The sequence below is a fragment of the Prionailurus viverrinus genome, chromosome E2, assembly GCF_022837055.1.
Source record: "Prionailurus viverrinus isolate Anna chromosome E2, UM_Priviv_1.0, whole genome shotgun sequence".
Classification (NCBI taxonomy): domain Eukaryota; kingdom Metazoa; phylum Chordata; class Mammalia; order Carnivora; family Felidae; genus Prionailurus; species Prionailurus viverrinus.
In genome coordinates, this window is record NC_062575.1 from 52,511,464 (window position 1) to 52,526,571 (window position 15,108).

At 48.3% G+C, this 15,108-nt stretch overlaps 1 protein-coding gene across 1 annotated transcript in view; it reads left to right on the forward strand.

The window, feature by feature from the left end:
• The window catches only part of ARHGAP35 (Rho GTPase activating protein 35), a 125,450-nt gene that overhangs the window by 61,445 nt on the left and 48,897 nt on the right, over positions 1-15,108 (forward strand). The window lies entirely within an intron of this gene.

The window sequence follows — 15,108 nt, forward strand, 5'->3', positions numbered from 1 at the left end:
GAGGAGAAGGTAGTCTAAGCGGGTGCATGGTTAGGTCAGTTCTTGGGCATTAGCATTAGTAGTTGAGCTCAAGAATATGGGTTTAAACAATTTGAAACCAAAGTAGGGGTTAGAGCCTCCCTCTGTGCTCTGATCCCGGTGTTCCCTGCAATGATGTTAAGTATCGTATGGTGTGCACAGCCCGTGGGTGCTGCAGATAATTTCAGCAGCATCCTAGTAAGCTGCGTGACGGTGTTAATATTTACGTAGGATGTGCCAAATCAGGGAAAATAGGTTTCAAGTTGAAGCCTGCTAAAGCAGACTTCGTGGTTATTTCCGGGGTTTTCTCTGCGACACACCAGGGTTGAATCACGGTGAACACTTTGCCTAATCTAACAGCAGATCTGCAGCTTTGTTTAGTCCGTTCTGTCCCCAGAATGGGGACACTTTTGTCAGTGTCCATCTTTTTGACACTGGTTTTATAGATCAGTTTCTTTCTGGCACCTCTCCCTTGTGCAAGGGGAAAAACCGCACAAAGGTCCCATTCAGGTGATTGAGGCCTTTACATGTTGACCTAGCACTTCAGAAAGATACCCTGTGTCATTCTGGGGGAGGGGAAGGTTGCTTTCTCCTTACCTTTATTTTCAAAGTATTTTCGATTTATTGGAAAAATTACAAGTTTAAACAAATTGGAAGTTACAAAAATTCCCAGGTTCCTTCAGTGTTAGTGTTTTAGCACTTTCCCCCACACCATTCTTTCTATATAGATAACTGTCTGAAATATTTGAAAGTTTGCAGATCTGATGCAGCTTTACTTCTAACTACCTCAGTGGGTAATTCCTAAAAGCATTCTCTTACGTAACCACCGTGCGGTTATCAAAATTAGGACGTAAACATTGACCCAGCGCTAACCTGTCCTCTGTTTTCATTTCATTAGTTGTCCCATTAATGTCCTTTATGGCAAAACACAAAAATATTTTGGGCCCGGGAGCTAATCCTGGACCACACATTAGGTTTAGTGGTCGAGTCTCGAGGCTCTTTCAATCTAGAACAGTTTTTAGTCTGTTTTTCATGGCCTCAATAGTTTGAACTACAGATTAGTTATTTTGTAGGACGTTCCTCCTCAGTTTGGTGTTTTTTTGGGTTTTTTGTTTGCTTGTTTTTTGGGTGTTTTCCTCACGATTAAGTTCCTATTTGCATCTTGGGCAGAAACAGCAGGGAAGCGATGCCGTGTCCTTGTCGGTGCATCGCACCATGTGACACATGATGTCAGTTTGACCCATCACTGGTAACGTTCACTTGGACCCCTTGGTTAAGGTGGCGGTGTGGGCCGAGCTTCTCCACTGCAGAGCCACTCTCTCCCCATCGTTTGACTCCCTGGTTCCTTCAGCGTTGATCAGTCGGCATTCTCCTGTCAGGGGGAGCCTTCCCTTTGTAGGGGGAGCCTTTTGTGAACGGTCTCCTCAAGTGGCTCCCCTGTGGTAGCACAGGGTGCCTCAGTGTCACCCACATGCGCCCTAGCTGGGCACAGCAGTGGTCTTGACCAACCCCTCCCGCACCTTGCTTCTCTCGCTCTTACACTGATTCGCTTTTTTTTTTTGCAATTCAAGTTTATTTATTTTGAGAAAGAGAGAGAGAGAGAGAGCGAGCATGAGCAGGGGAGGGGCAGAGAGAGAGGGAGAGAGAGAGGATCCCAAGCAGGCTCCGCACTGCCAGTGCCGAGCCCGACACGGGGCTCGAACCCACGAACCGTGAGATCATGATGTGAGCTGAAACCACGAATCGGACACCTGACCAACTGAGCCACCCAGGTGCCCCCACTTTTCGGTATCCGATGACAAAATTATACCTCTCCTTGCCCTTGGATTTATGAATCCTTTTGGGTATGAGGCTTTACCACCAGCCGCTGCCAAGCTGCTGCTTTTCTTAAAGTTCTCTTAGACTGTGCCACTGTCCGCCCTGTCACCAAAAGGCTTGGAGCTTCAGGATCACCTCCGATCAGTTCCCAAGTCTGTCACTTCTACTTCCTCATCTCTCGGCTCTATCCTCTCTGTTTCACTTTTGCTTCCCCACCATCACCCCCCTCGTCGTGATTATATGACGGTTCCTCTACTAAAAACCTCTTTTTACTGCCTCATTGCCTACCAGGTGCCGGCCTCAGCAGTCTTGCCTCCTCCCATGCGTGGTGCTGTTATGGTTGTCTGCCCGCCTTCCTGCCCCCCGTCTTCCTCTTTTCCTCTCTCTCTCTCTTCTTTCTTCCTTTTCTGTCCTCTGCTTTCTGTTTTATGCTACTACAGGCATTAATTTTTAACTTGTTTTACAAGGTGGGTGGCTCAGTTGGTTGAGCGTCCGGCTCTCGGTTTCGACTCAGGTCATAATCTCAAGGTTGCGTGAGTTTGAGCCTCACATCGGGCTCTACACTGGTAGTGTGGAGCCTGCTTGGGATTCCCTCTCTCTTTCTCTCTCTCTCTCTTTCTCTCTCTCTCTCTCTCTTTCTCTCTCTCTCTCTCTCTGCCCCTCCCCTGCTTACACTGTTCCTCTCTCAAAATAAATAAATAAACTTAAAAAAATTACTTTTGCAAGAATACAAGCAGGATTTCTTTGTATTTTGCTGCTTTGCATGGGTTCTTCGTGTGGTTTGAAATGTATCCCACATTCCTCCTTGCCTCTGGAACTTGTCCTCATTCTTCAAGACTGCCCCACCCCCAGTAGCCGGTGGATGCAACCTCCCCAGTAGTTCTCAAGCATGTTTTCACTTCCTGGGAAGAGGATTCTCTGCTCTCCTTGTCTTCTGAGAGTGTGGTACACAACATACATTACCTGTTGATTAAATGAGTGGTCTTCAGGCTGGAATACCTTAATTCCATTGTTTTCTTCTTTGTTTTCTTTGTCCTTTTAAAGTTTGATTACATACTTCCCTTCTTTGGCATTGGTTTGTACTTTTATAGAATTTCAGGGAAAAAAGTTAAACATGGAATCTGTGAATTTAATTTAGCATGTGTGTTGGGGGGGGGGGGTGTTCTTTTCCCTGGAAGGATTTTTTTCCTCTTAGTAAAATTAAAGCATGTTCATTGTAGAAATTCAACAAAAGCCCAAAACTGTGAGAAAGGATTTAAAGAGTTGTTGATCTTCCACTTCGTGAAACCACTGTTAATAGTCTGATATAGTTCCTGATAGTCTTATTTCTCTGTATGTGTGTGTCGATTTTTATTTTTACATAATTACATAATGCACGTTATATTTACATGTAAATATTATATTTACGTATCTACATAATATGTGGTATGATAGTTCTCAAAAATTTTTTTAGCATAACTTAGATGAGGCAAAAGAGCCCTGACTTTACCAGCTTACCTACTCCTATTTTCCTGCAAGGAAAGAATTCAGTAACCAAGAGGTGGGTTGAACGACCATTTTTTGAGAATCTCTGCTTTTTATTTATTTATTTTTTTAAATTTTTTTAATGTTTATTCAGGTTTTGAGAGAGAGAGAGAGAAAGAGAGACAGTGCGAACAGGAGAGGGGCAGAGAGAGAAGGAGACACAGAATCCGAAGCAGGCTCCAGGCTCTGAGCCGTCAGCACAGAGCCTGATGTGGGACTCGAACTCACGAACCATGAGATCACAACCTGAGCCGAAGTCAGATGCTCAACTAACTGAGTCACCCAGGCGCCCTGAGAATCACTGCTTTTTTAAAATATTTTTTTCAAGGTTTGTTTATTTTGGGGAGAGAGACCAAGTTCTAGAGGGGGAGGTACAGAGTGAGGGGGAGACCCAGAATCCAAAGCAGACTCCAGGGTCCCAGCTGTCAGTACAGAGCCTGATGCGGGGCTCGAACTCAGGAGCCATGAGATCACGACCTGAGCCAAAGTCGGACTCTCAACCAACTGAGCCACTCAGGTGCCCCGAGAATCACTGCTTTTTAAATCAGACATTGTTTTGTGAGTCTGTGAAGATACGGCTTTTTTTTTTAGTGTGAAGATCTAAGTAGTTTTACTAAGTAGTTTTACTAAGTATGCACGAGCTGGGTAGCATCCCATCAAGCAAGCAGAGAGGATCTCCCTCAGAAATACAATGTTCAATTGCCGCACGACGTTCCGGCAAAATAGATTATTTAACTATTCCCCTGTTTGGGGCCTCATGCAGCATTTTCTCCTGACGCACGTAAAGAACCAGATTCGCTGGGACAGACGTTTTGGGCTAGTGATACAGAGCTTCAGATCTGCAGTTAGGCCCGGTTTAGAATCGTTCCGCCTTACGCCCATCTGGAAACTGAGGGTGATGACAGGACCTGCCGCTTGGGCTGCCGCGAAGGTGCCGGCAGACTTGCACGGAGGCGCCGAGTGTGGCGCGTGGCCCAGGCAAGTGCTCAGTATGTGCCAGTTGTCGGCTTCGCCTCACCAGTAGTACATTTGGTTCTTCTTCCTATTGCCTGTCAGACTGTACCATAAATGTAAATATCTGTGACTTTTCTTTGCTCTCCAGCTCCCCCCCCCCTTTTTTTTAAGAGAAAGAGAGCATGAGGAGGGAAGAGGGGCAAAGGGAGAGAGAGAGAGAGAGAGAGAAACTCAGGCTGGATTCTGACACGGGGCTTGATCCCATGACCCTGGGATCATGACCTGAGCCAAATCAACAGTCAGACGCTTAACCGACTGAGCCACCCAGCACCCCTTTCTCCAGCTTTTAAATTGAACACAGTAAAACCCATGGAAGAGTTAAAAGAGTAGTATGATAATTCACTCAATATTGTGCCCCGTTTGCCCTTTCTTCTCCTCATTTTTATTGTTGGTAAATCATTTGAGAATAAGCTGCAGGTGCCACACATCCCTTCACTTCTAAAAAATCTCGGCTTGTATCCCTAAGCTTAAAGAGTCTCTCTGTAACTGCATTAACATTATCACTTTTAGGAATGATAGCATTAATTCAGTAGTATTTCACAGGCATTCCACGTTTAAATTTACTCAGTTGACTTTAAACTCTCTCTTCTAGCTAGGATTTTGTTCTAGGATCCAAGCCATGTTCACAGCGCATTTGGCTATTGCTTCCTTTGCACCTTTCAGTCCAAAACAGTTCTCTTTGCCTTTTGTTTTGTTTTGTTCTGAATGATGACCTTTTTTTTTTTTTTTTTTTTTTTTTAAAGTCTAGACAGTAGTCTTGTAGAATGTCCCCCTGTGTGGTGTGCTGTCTGTCTGTACCTCTCCATCATCCTCAGCCCCCTTCTGACACCACCCACGGCTGCCTCATCATTGCGGCTCCTGTCTCAGCAGAGGCCTGGGACTGATGAGATTTTGTTGAATGATTGAATGAATCACAGAGCGTGTGTGTCCCCAGGTCTGACTTATCCTGAACTTGCACTTAGGAAACCCTCTGCTGCCACCCCACCCGTCCATCCCATCGCTCCCTCTACTGCTCATGGTGGAAATCGTCGTATGACCCCAGTTTCAGGCAGTCATGTCTAGCTGATTGGAGATGATACTCCACATGGAACTTGTCTGCCAGGTCTGCCCCATGCAGCTCGAAGTCCAAAGTTGTCGTGTCCCTGTCTTTGTGTCTGTCTCAGACACGTTGGCACTTGGCTTGTCCTGGCAAATAAAATACCGCACCGTCACTTTCAGAGGCCGTGCTTGGGAATTCACACTCCTGCCCACCAAAGTGAGAAAGAAAGATCCAGTGAGAAACCCAGAAGGAAGCCCCTCTCCTTGCATGCCTCAGGACCCTGGTTGCTCCCCACCTGCCACCTCATGGCCAGGGTCTGTCACAGCTAGCAGTGGGGAAGTGGTGACATGACCGTTAGGAATTGGGACAACGTGAACTATCCCATCACCTTAATATTTTTTCCTAATTACAAAAGTAATAAATTTGCTCACAGTAAAAAAAAAAAAAAAAAATTTATTATAAATACAGATCTAGAACAGAAAGTGAAAGTCCCTTACAGTCTCATCTCCAGAAGTAATCTGCATTAATAGATGGATTATGTTTTCTGCTAGTACTCCCCCCCCCCCCAAATGTTTCACAGCACGAGATCGTGCGTACGCTGTTCTGCAGCTTATTTTTTGTTTTAATTTAACACTGCATACACCTTGGGCATCGTCTTTTTAATTCCATCTCCAAGCCAGCTAACTTGCATTTTAATCTTGGACCTGAGAAGAAAGGGTGGCAAGAGTTGGGGGCAGGGGTCTCGGGGAGTGTACGAAGAGAGGCTTGTTGGCAAGCAACTCCGTATTCCAGGGGTGGCCCACGGCAGGTTCCTGTGACTGCTGTGTTTCCTCCTCAGAGTTTGTGAGTAAACTGCCGAGCCCTCCTTGACACAGATCTTAAGGCAAGGATCGCTGCCTTCTCGCCTCACAATTTGCTGCTCCTGCTGTGTGTTACCAGGACTCTGTGGGAGCTGGAGATTGCTTCTGGCTTGCACCTTTTTTTTTTCCTGAGCTTTCCGACCAGTTCACTCACCCTCGTTTCATATTTCCTGAAAAACTGGAACGTGTTTGGGGTGTCTGGGTGGCTGAGTCAGTTGAACGTCTGACTTCAGCTCAGGTCATGATCTCGTGGTTTGTGGGTTTGAGTCCCGCGTCGGGCTCTGTGCTGACAGCTGAGAGTCTGGAGCCTGTTTCAGATTCTGTGTCTCCCTCTCCCTGCCCCTCCCATGCTCGTGCTCTCTCTCTGTCTCTCGATAATAAATAAACATTAAAAAAATAAACAAAAGTGGAAAGTGTTCAAGAAGTGGCCCATAGGTAGAACAGCTTTCAGATTGATTTGCAGAGGGTTTTAGCCCAGCCCAGCCTCAGAGACAGCCTCTGTGCTTGCTGTGCTGATAGGACGGCAGCTCGTCCCTTGCGGCTCTGGTTACCTGATCATGCCGGGAGGGGGCACGTCGCGACTGCAGCTGCTCTGGGGCCACCGCTGCCATTTGGACTGCCTTTGTATTTCTGGCTAGAACACTTCCCCCCCAGTTTTCCTCCACGTGGAAAATCGTCAGGGCAGGGGAGCCCCTGCTCCCCTTCTATAGCAGTGTGGTGCCGAGTGAGGAGAGAACATTGGCCAAGCCAACCTGAGCTCTCTGATGCATGGCAGGGAGTAGGAATATTCAGCCCTGTCCAGAGTTTATCTCGCTGGAGTCAGGGTGGGGACTTACTTTTAGAGCCTACTCACAGTCCTGAGAATAATTTCTCAGGAGAAGTATGCTGTCTTTACACCTCACTGTGGTCATAAAACTAAGGTTTTAAATCCCACGTCTCTGGGCCAGTTCTGGGTCAAGGTTCTCTTCCCACAACTGGGGGAAACATCCATGTCCTGCAGCATAGAAACCCCCCGAGGGAGCTTCCAAGTGTCACTGCTCCCCGGCCTGAAGGTCTAGTCTCCCGGAGGCCGAGTGCTTCGTGCCGTGCTCATCTGGGCTCTGCGGCACGTACTCCCCAGGCCTGTGGCCTCGCTGAAGACCGCATTCTCTAGGAATGACTTCTCTGAATGATGTAATGTGTGAGACCAGACCCCCTTGCTCCCTCTTTCTGTGATCTTTAACCTTTTTCTTTTGGCAGTGGGAGGGGGCAGGGTGACAATAGCAAAAATGGTTTCCCACCTAATAATCTTTTTCTTAATTGCTTTGCTCAATTACTAAGAGGTGGCGAATTCCTGGCACCTCTGGCAAGTGCCACAGAGGGCTGAGGAAAGAAATTGTTCCCAGGGAGAGGCGGTTTCATTTGGGCAGAGGGCCCCTCTCGTACATCTTGAATTATTATGTATTCAGACCCCACCGTATAAATAACTGATAGGCCATGGTTTTGTTAGCGCATCTTAATTTCAGTCTGTCCCTGTGGAATGAAAAAGTCCCTGTAGTCAGGGAAGCCTGGCAGCTGTTTAAAATAATAATGCCAAACATGGTCTGCCATCACATGAACTCTCCCCATTTTCTATTCCTGACACATTTATGGAGTGCTCGCTATGACCCGGGCATTGTCCTGGGCACTTGGCATACGTGACCTCCGTTCACAAGAGATTGTTTTGTTACTCCAAGAACCCAGATGTGGCGGGAAGCTGGCCCTTGGGAAGGGTCAACATCTTGTATCAAGCATAGGGAGGACTCAGTGTCCATAAAGTGCAGGGTTAGCCTGGCTGGAGAGAAGGTGGCAGCCTTCACGGTCTCTTCCACTCCTGTCTCGGAAGGACTCTCACCTGGTGACAGGAACGGGGCTCTGCCTTTCAGGGCAGCACCTACCTGGACACGATAGTGCAGCTGAAACTCCCGTGTATCTTCAAAGCCCTCTCTTGCGGGGCCTGCGGCTGAGCCACACGCAGAGCCCTGGGGTTTTAGTGCCTGCCCTTAGCAGGCTGTGTCATGCAAGAGGGGCTTCCTTATTTGCCTTCTGGGGCGCTGCTCCTCAGTGGACAGCAGAATCCGGTCAGCCTTGACCTCTCCTCTCCGGTTCAGTGGGAGAATGCAGGATACAGCACCAAGTAGTTATGGAAAGATAGAAACTTCCTGATAAGTTGTTAGTAGGGTCTAAAATGTTTAGCTTACTGTCTTTTCGTTGAGGTTGGGGACAAAGTCTGCAGATTTCATTCATTCAGCAGATATTTACTGACTGTTTATATTAATGAAGCACCTACTATGCTAGGAACTGTGTTGAACTCGAGTCCCCCTCCCCCCCCCCATGATGTCCAGAGACATAAGCACACAAATGCATAATTAATTCAGGCAAGGAACATTATTGGATTTTAAAATCACTGGGGAATGAAATGAGCGACAGGACCAAGTGAGGCTGTGGAGCAGTTAGAACCCTCACACGATGCTGATGGGAATGTAAAAGGGTAGACTCCCTTTGGAAAACTCTTTGGCAGTTTATTGAAAGCTAAATGCACACTTACCATTCTACTCCTAGGTATTTGCCCAAGGGAAATGAAAACATACTCACACAGAGACCTGTACTTAACTGTTTCTAGCAGCTTTGTTCATGAGAGCCCCAAACCGGAAACCACCCAGTGTCCATCAACAGGTGAATAAACAAATTAGTCCTTCCACCCCTGGAATACTGCGCAGGGGCCAAAAGAAATTCTAGCCACACGTAGCAGTATGGGGGAATCTCAGAAGCATTACATGCTGAGAGTGATTCAGGCCAGACACGAAAGATGACAACTTCTGATTCCATTTATATAAAGCTCTGTAAAATACAAACTGATCTCTAGTGACAGCGGGCAGATCAGTGGTTGCCTGGGAGCTAGGAGTGTCAAGAGGATTGATGGCAAGGGGGCATGGCAGCAATTGGGGGATGATGGAAATCTTCTATTCGAAACTATCAAATGTTATGTATACTTCAAATGGATAGAGTTCATCATGTATACACTATGCTTCGATAGTTAATTTTTAAAAACTAAAAACAAAAAAATCGCTGGAGAACAGTTCTGAAGGAACTTGATAGTTCCGTGGTCTCAAAATGTCACCCAGCACCAAGGAGATGAAGAGATCTGGGGGTCACCACCTTCACAAAGTGACCAGACCGGGTGCCCCTACTAGCGGTTCAACCAAGCATATATCTCCTTTGCTAAAACTATTTAATCTGAATCTTACCATGAAGAAACAATCAGATAAATCCAGAACGTGTTGCCTTTTAGAAGACAGCTGGCCTGGACTCAATAAAAAGGTGTCACAAAAAAGAAAAAAGTTTGAGGGCCTAACGCAACTTCTGTGTTTATAACATAAACCCCTTTCCCATTCAGATAGTCCAGTGGTGAGGCCCTAAGCTTCGACGTCACCCCTGGCATCCTGACTTTTGCAGGTAGTAGCTGGCCTTCAGCTTGAACCGGCTAAGCCCTATTTTTCTGTTCCTTCACAAGTTGGGAATAAAAATAGTAGGTCTTTCACAGAGAGTTTTTGAGAACTGGATGCATTCTTGCTTGTAATGTTCTCACGTAATTCCTGGTACGTAGTCATCACTCAGTTGACGTTAAGCCATTTTTTGGTGGCTCCTGTCACCGACTTGCTGCGCTTGTAGAAATCCAAACAGGACTTCGCCCCAAAACAGTAGCGGATGAGATCGCACGGCGGTTTTTTTGGAACTTCTCATTGAAGTATAGCAACCATTAAGGAAAAGTACAGCCATCATAAGTGCAACTCCGTGAACTGTGTGCACAAACCGAACACAACTGTGCAGCCAGTTTAGGAAACAGAAGACAGGCGAATTCCCCTAGAAACCTTTTCCCAGGCATTACCACTACCCTGACTTCTAACGGTATAGAATGATTGTGTCTGTTTTTATGCTTTAAAGTGGACTTATACCAAATGCAGTTTGGGGCCTAGCTTTCACTCGACCATGATGTCTGCGAGATTCATTCCGTGGTTGAATCCATAAATTCACCCATGCTTGTGTGTGGTTGGAGACCATTCTCATCGCCGTATACCCTTTATATCTTTCCATCGCGTGAATAATCCACTCTTTATTTATTCATTCTGCTCTTCATGGACATTTGGGTACTTTCCAGTGTGGGGCTATTATAAATAGCGCTGCTGTGAACATTCTCGTAAATGAATTTTGGTGCGTATGTGAGCACTCGTGTGCTTCAAGTATATACCCAAGAGTGATGCAGTTTTAAATAATTAATTTTAGCGTGTTGAACATGACGTTTTAAAAGACACCAGTCCCTGAAGGGACAATCATCTGTGAGGCCGGGAACTAGAGCAGTAAGAGGTTCTCCTTACTACCTCTTCACGGGTTGGTGTTTTGGAACTTTGAAGGAGTTAAGGGGTGGTTCTGGAAGGGCGCTTACGGGGACACAAAGCTGTCTCACATACTCTTTTAGCAGCTGGATCGTTCCCATTTGCAAAGCGTGCCTGGCCGGAGGAGTCTTGAATTCTTCCAGTACCTTGTGAGGTAACTTTTCTTTGCCGGGGTTCTGTCTGTGGTTTTGAGGTGAGGCTGTGGTCAGCACAGATCTTGATAACCCGGTGGGGTTTACTTGCGGTCCGTTGTAGGGGCTTTGCTCCCTGATTAGAGTTTGGCTGTTTTGTAGCACAGATAAGTAGGTGTTCTTATTGACATCCACCAGTGAGGCTCCAAAACGAAAGGCTCAGCCCTGCGGGCGGTTTGTGAGGGGAGGAAGGGTGAGGCTTCAGAAGCAGGGGTCTCTGAGGGCGAGTGCCGAGCCCTGCAGCCACAGCTCGAAGGCCGGCCGTGGCTCTCATTCAGCTTGTCTGCGTCATTTGCAGGTCAGAGGTGGCCCTCATCTCCTCTGCGCAAATGGAAGCCCTCTATAAAAATGGTCTTTGACAGATACTCAGAGCTGTGACCTTCCTCCTGATTTAGCTCATTTGCCTGGATAAACGAGCAGAGTGCTTTCTGTGTGGCAGATTTAAATTTCACCACTAATTGAGGGTAGCATCTTCAGGGAGAGACGCTCGCCATTAGAGCAGAGGCCTTTGGGAGATGGCCCGGCCACAAACACATCAGGGCAGATGAAGGCAGGAGGTGGAGATGAGGAGGGTACAGAGCGCACTGTCGTTAGTAACCGTGCCCACCGAGAAGCCACTCGAGGGCTTGTGCCGTAGGCCGGGGCACCGCAGGCACACGCCACGTACTCGTCAGGCAGGTTTTGGTAGCCCTCTGCCCCCGACTCGTCTTGCTGCCGAATAGTCTGTACAGGATGAGCCCGGAGCCAGGGTGCCTGGACTCAGATCTCCACGCTGCTGCTTGTGAACAAATGGTGAACCTCTCCACGACTCCGTTCCTTGACTCTAAAATGGGGGTGACGGTACCTTGAATCCTTGAGGTGCTTCGGTATGTTCGGGGCCTGATAAGAGTACCTGGCGGGTTGTGAGGGGTGATCAGCCTGGGCTGCTGCTGCTGCTTCTGGTGCCGCTCCCGTCGCCCAGGCTGCACCTTCCACTCTGGGCGGGCCCCTGCCTGACCTTGAGGGAGCCCTCCTCCGCCCGGGCCCCTGCCGCGCCCGCAGGCCATTGTGCCCCTCACCTTTGAGGGCCGCCCAGGCGGCTCCTTCGGTGAGAGTAGCCCGGCGACTCCCTCTCCCTTTGGAGCCGAGACCTAGCGCAGGGCAGGTGAGGCGTGGACTTTAGAACCCATCACACTCCGTTTAAAATTCCAGCTCAGCTACTTCTCTTCGCTGAGCCGCCTCCCGTCTCCGAGGTCCTGAGATCCGTGCTTCCTGTGTGCAGTGCAGCCGTCGGGAGGACCTACCTCGTGAGGGCTGCGAGGGCTGAATGAAATCATGCGTGTGAGCCCCTTGGCCTGGCACGTCGGAGACACGTGCCTGGCACGGGGAGCCCCGGTTCTTTCGTGGTGAAATCTGGGGGGCTGAGCTTCCTGCTCGTCCTTAGTGTTTCGTGGGCTGGCTCGGAACCCCCGTCTAGCTGGTCTTTCCTCACCGTCAGCCTCTTGTTTTAGGTCTCGTCTGCGCTTGCGTGGCCCGTCGTGAAGCCTTGGGAATCTCTTTTTCCACAGGGCTATCGTCACCTCCATCTTACCTCACTCTCTAGGGTAGGTGGTCCCTGCGCACTTCTTCGTTCCTCTGCCTGGGTCAGAGTGCCAGCGGCCTAGGGTACCCGGAATCGTGAGGATCCTGTCCTTACTTCATTCCGTCAGCACCTGCGTATTGAACATCTCACGTACTGTGTGCCATGCACCGTTCAAGGCGCCGATGACAGAGTATTGGACAAAACAGATAAAAATTCTTGCTCTCGTGCAGCAGGCGTTACAATCTAGTGGGGGAGACGGACAGGAAATAAAATATATACAAAGAATCTTAGTGATTAGTGCTCGAGAGAATAAAAATAAAGCAGGAAAGTGGTATGTGAAATGTCTGGAGCAAGTGTTAAAATTTCAGATACGGGGGAGCTGGGGGGGGGGGTGGCTTTTGACGAGAGCCTGATGGAAACGAGGGCGGGAGCCGTGCCATTACCTGGGGAAGAACCTTCCAAACAGAGAAAAGAGCCAGTGTGAAATTCCCAAGACCGGAACGTTCCTGGTGAGGGCTTGGCTTTTACCGAGTGAGGTAAGAAGTCACTGGAGGGTTTTAAGTGGAGGGACAGTGTTTGGCCTCTGCTCAGTAAAATAACGCTGGCCACTGCGTAGGGAACAGTCCTGACCCTTGGGAACTTGAGTGTGCTTGATCTCCTTGCATTTCTGTAAATCTTCCTCCATTCTGCCCTTTCTCTGGGTATGTAACCAGTCCCCTATATTGCTGGCATGGATTGACCTAGACCCTTGGTTTAGACCTGAAAGGGTGGAGGGGTATAACTCAGCACGGGGGTGGGCAGCCCGGTTGGAGCCAGACTGGGAGAATGCAAGAAATGGTAAGCAGGCGGGGCAGCTGCTGATCCTGGCTTGCCTTTCCAACCTCCTCTTTCTTCGCATTTTCCCGTTTCATGCTTCCGTGTCTGCTCATCGCCGTTCTTAACCGCCCGATGTGCTGTGTACGTGCCCTCCCCCAACCCCTGCACCTGACAAATCCCCCCTCTCTCTAAAGTCTTCACACTCTAGATGTACCTCTCCTGTGTCACATTGGCCTTGCTTGAGGGTTAATAAGGCCATAAGGGTGGGGCCCTCGGTCTGGTAGGAGCCGTGTCCTTCTGAGAAGAGACACGAGAGAGCTCGCTTCTCAGAAACTGAATTGGCCGGCGCTGTGATCGTCTTGGACTTCCCAGCCTCCACTGAGAAAGTGTTTCTGTTGTTAAGCCCCCTAGTCTGTGGTACTTTCTATAGACACCGTGGCAGCCTGAGCCGACGGATACACGCGGCCGGGTGGTTTGACAGAGGCATCGGGAGGCCTGAGACCCTTAAAGCAGGGGCCAGTTCTTTCTTCGCTTATGCATCCCAGTGGGGCTTGGCCCTCCAGTGACCTCACTCAGGGATCTTTGTGTTCACGTGACCCGAAGAGAGCAATTGGGTCAGTAAGAATGGGGATTGAGGCAACAGAAAGTCAGAAGGCCTAAGGCTGGTAGAAGGAGACGGGGAAGAGCGCCACCTGAGAACCCTGGTCTGAAAAGATAAGCTTGCTCTTTTGTGTAGCGCCTGGCTCTCAGGTGGTTGGTTTGTTTGCAATGTAAGCCGACTGGGGTATCGGGCAATCGGATCCCACTTTTTCACACAGAGATGGTGTAAAGGCCCTGTGATTTCACCTCTGTTTGCCTTCTTTCACTCCTGGCTGGAATCCTTTGGCTGTGTAGATTTGGTGGCCTCCCAGCAGTTCGAAGAAACAAACTCACACAGTTTATCTTTTCACGTAAGCCACAATTTGGTTGAAACAAGACCTTTCTAGTACGTGGTCCAGAGCTCCTGATAACTGTAACTACGGCCAGTGTTTCCGTGGTGTGATCTGGTTTTCATGTTTCAATAGCCACGACAGAAAACTCTTTCTTCTGTTGTGGTCGTCAGGAGCCAGATTTGGGGCTGTGGCAGCAAGAGAGTGTTTGTGTAGAAACTTAATCTAGAATGAAGTATTTCACTTCCTAGGCAGAGAGCACGTATTCCTCTGTGACCCATAAAGTGAGGGAAGGACCCCAAATCTGGGTAAATTCAAAGTTCTTCTGAGTCTTAAAAATGTAGATTATGGATTTGTTGTCACTGTTGTTTTGATATCGCTATGACTAGATGAGGAAAAATAAGCTAAAAGTACCTGGCCGGAACTGAACTAAATGAAACAACTCTTGATTCTCAGAAAGGCCCCCTTGGTTCTCAGCTGCCCTCATCCAAGTGATACCAGCTTTGGGGGAAGGGTCATGGGCAGGACAAGTAAGTAAAGTATTCGTGAAAAGTCAGCCTAGTTGGGAAAACCTTGAAATGGGCTGAGACGTACATGATCCGTACGTCATCCGGTGTTAGGAATGTGGTAGCGGCACTTTTCACAACAGTTATGGTGAGAATAACGAACGTTTCCGAGGTCCAGTTCTAAGCTCTTTGTAAGCGTTGTTACTTCATTTCATCCTCGCTGGGAGGGTAGAGCCCCAGAGGAGTTGGCCCTGGCCCACACACAGCTCGCCTTTCAACAGCCTTCTTGGCAGCATTTTCGTAAGGTCGACAAGATCTTCCTAATCTGAACATCTCTATTTCATATTTCCTGTATTTTAGGTAAGGCAGCTTGATCTTCATGATTTTGGAAGGGAAGGACGGACGTCTGCATCATTTAAA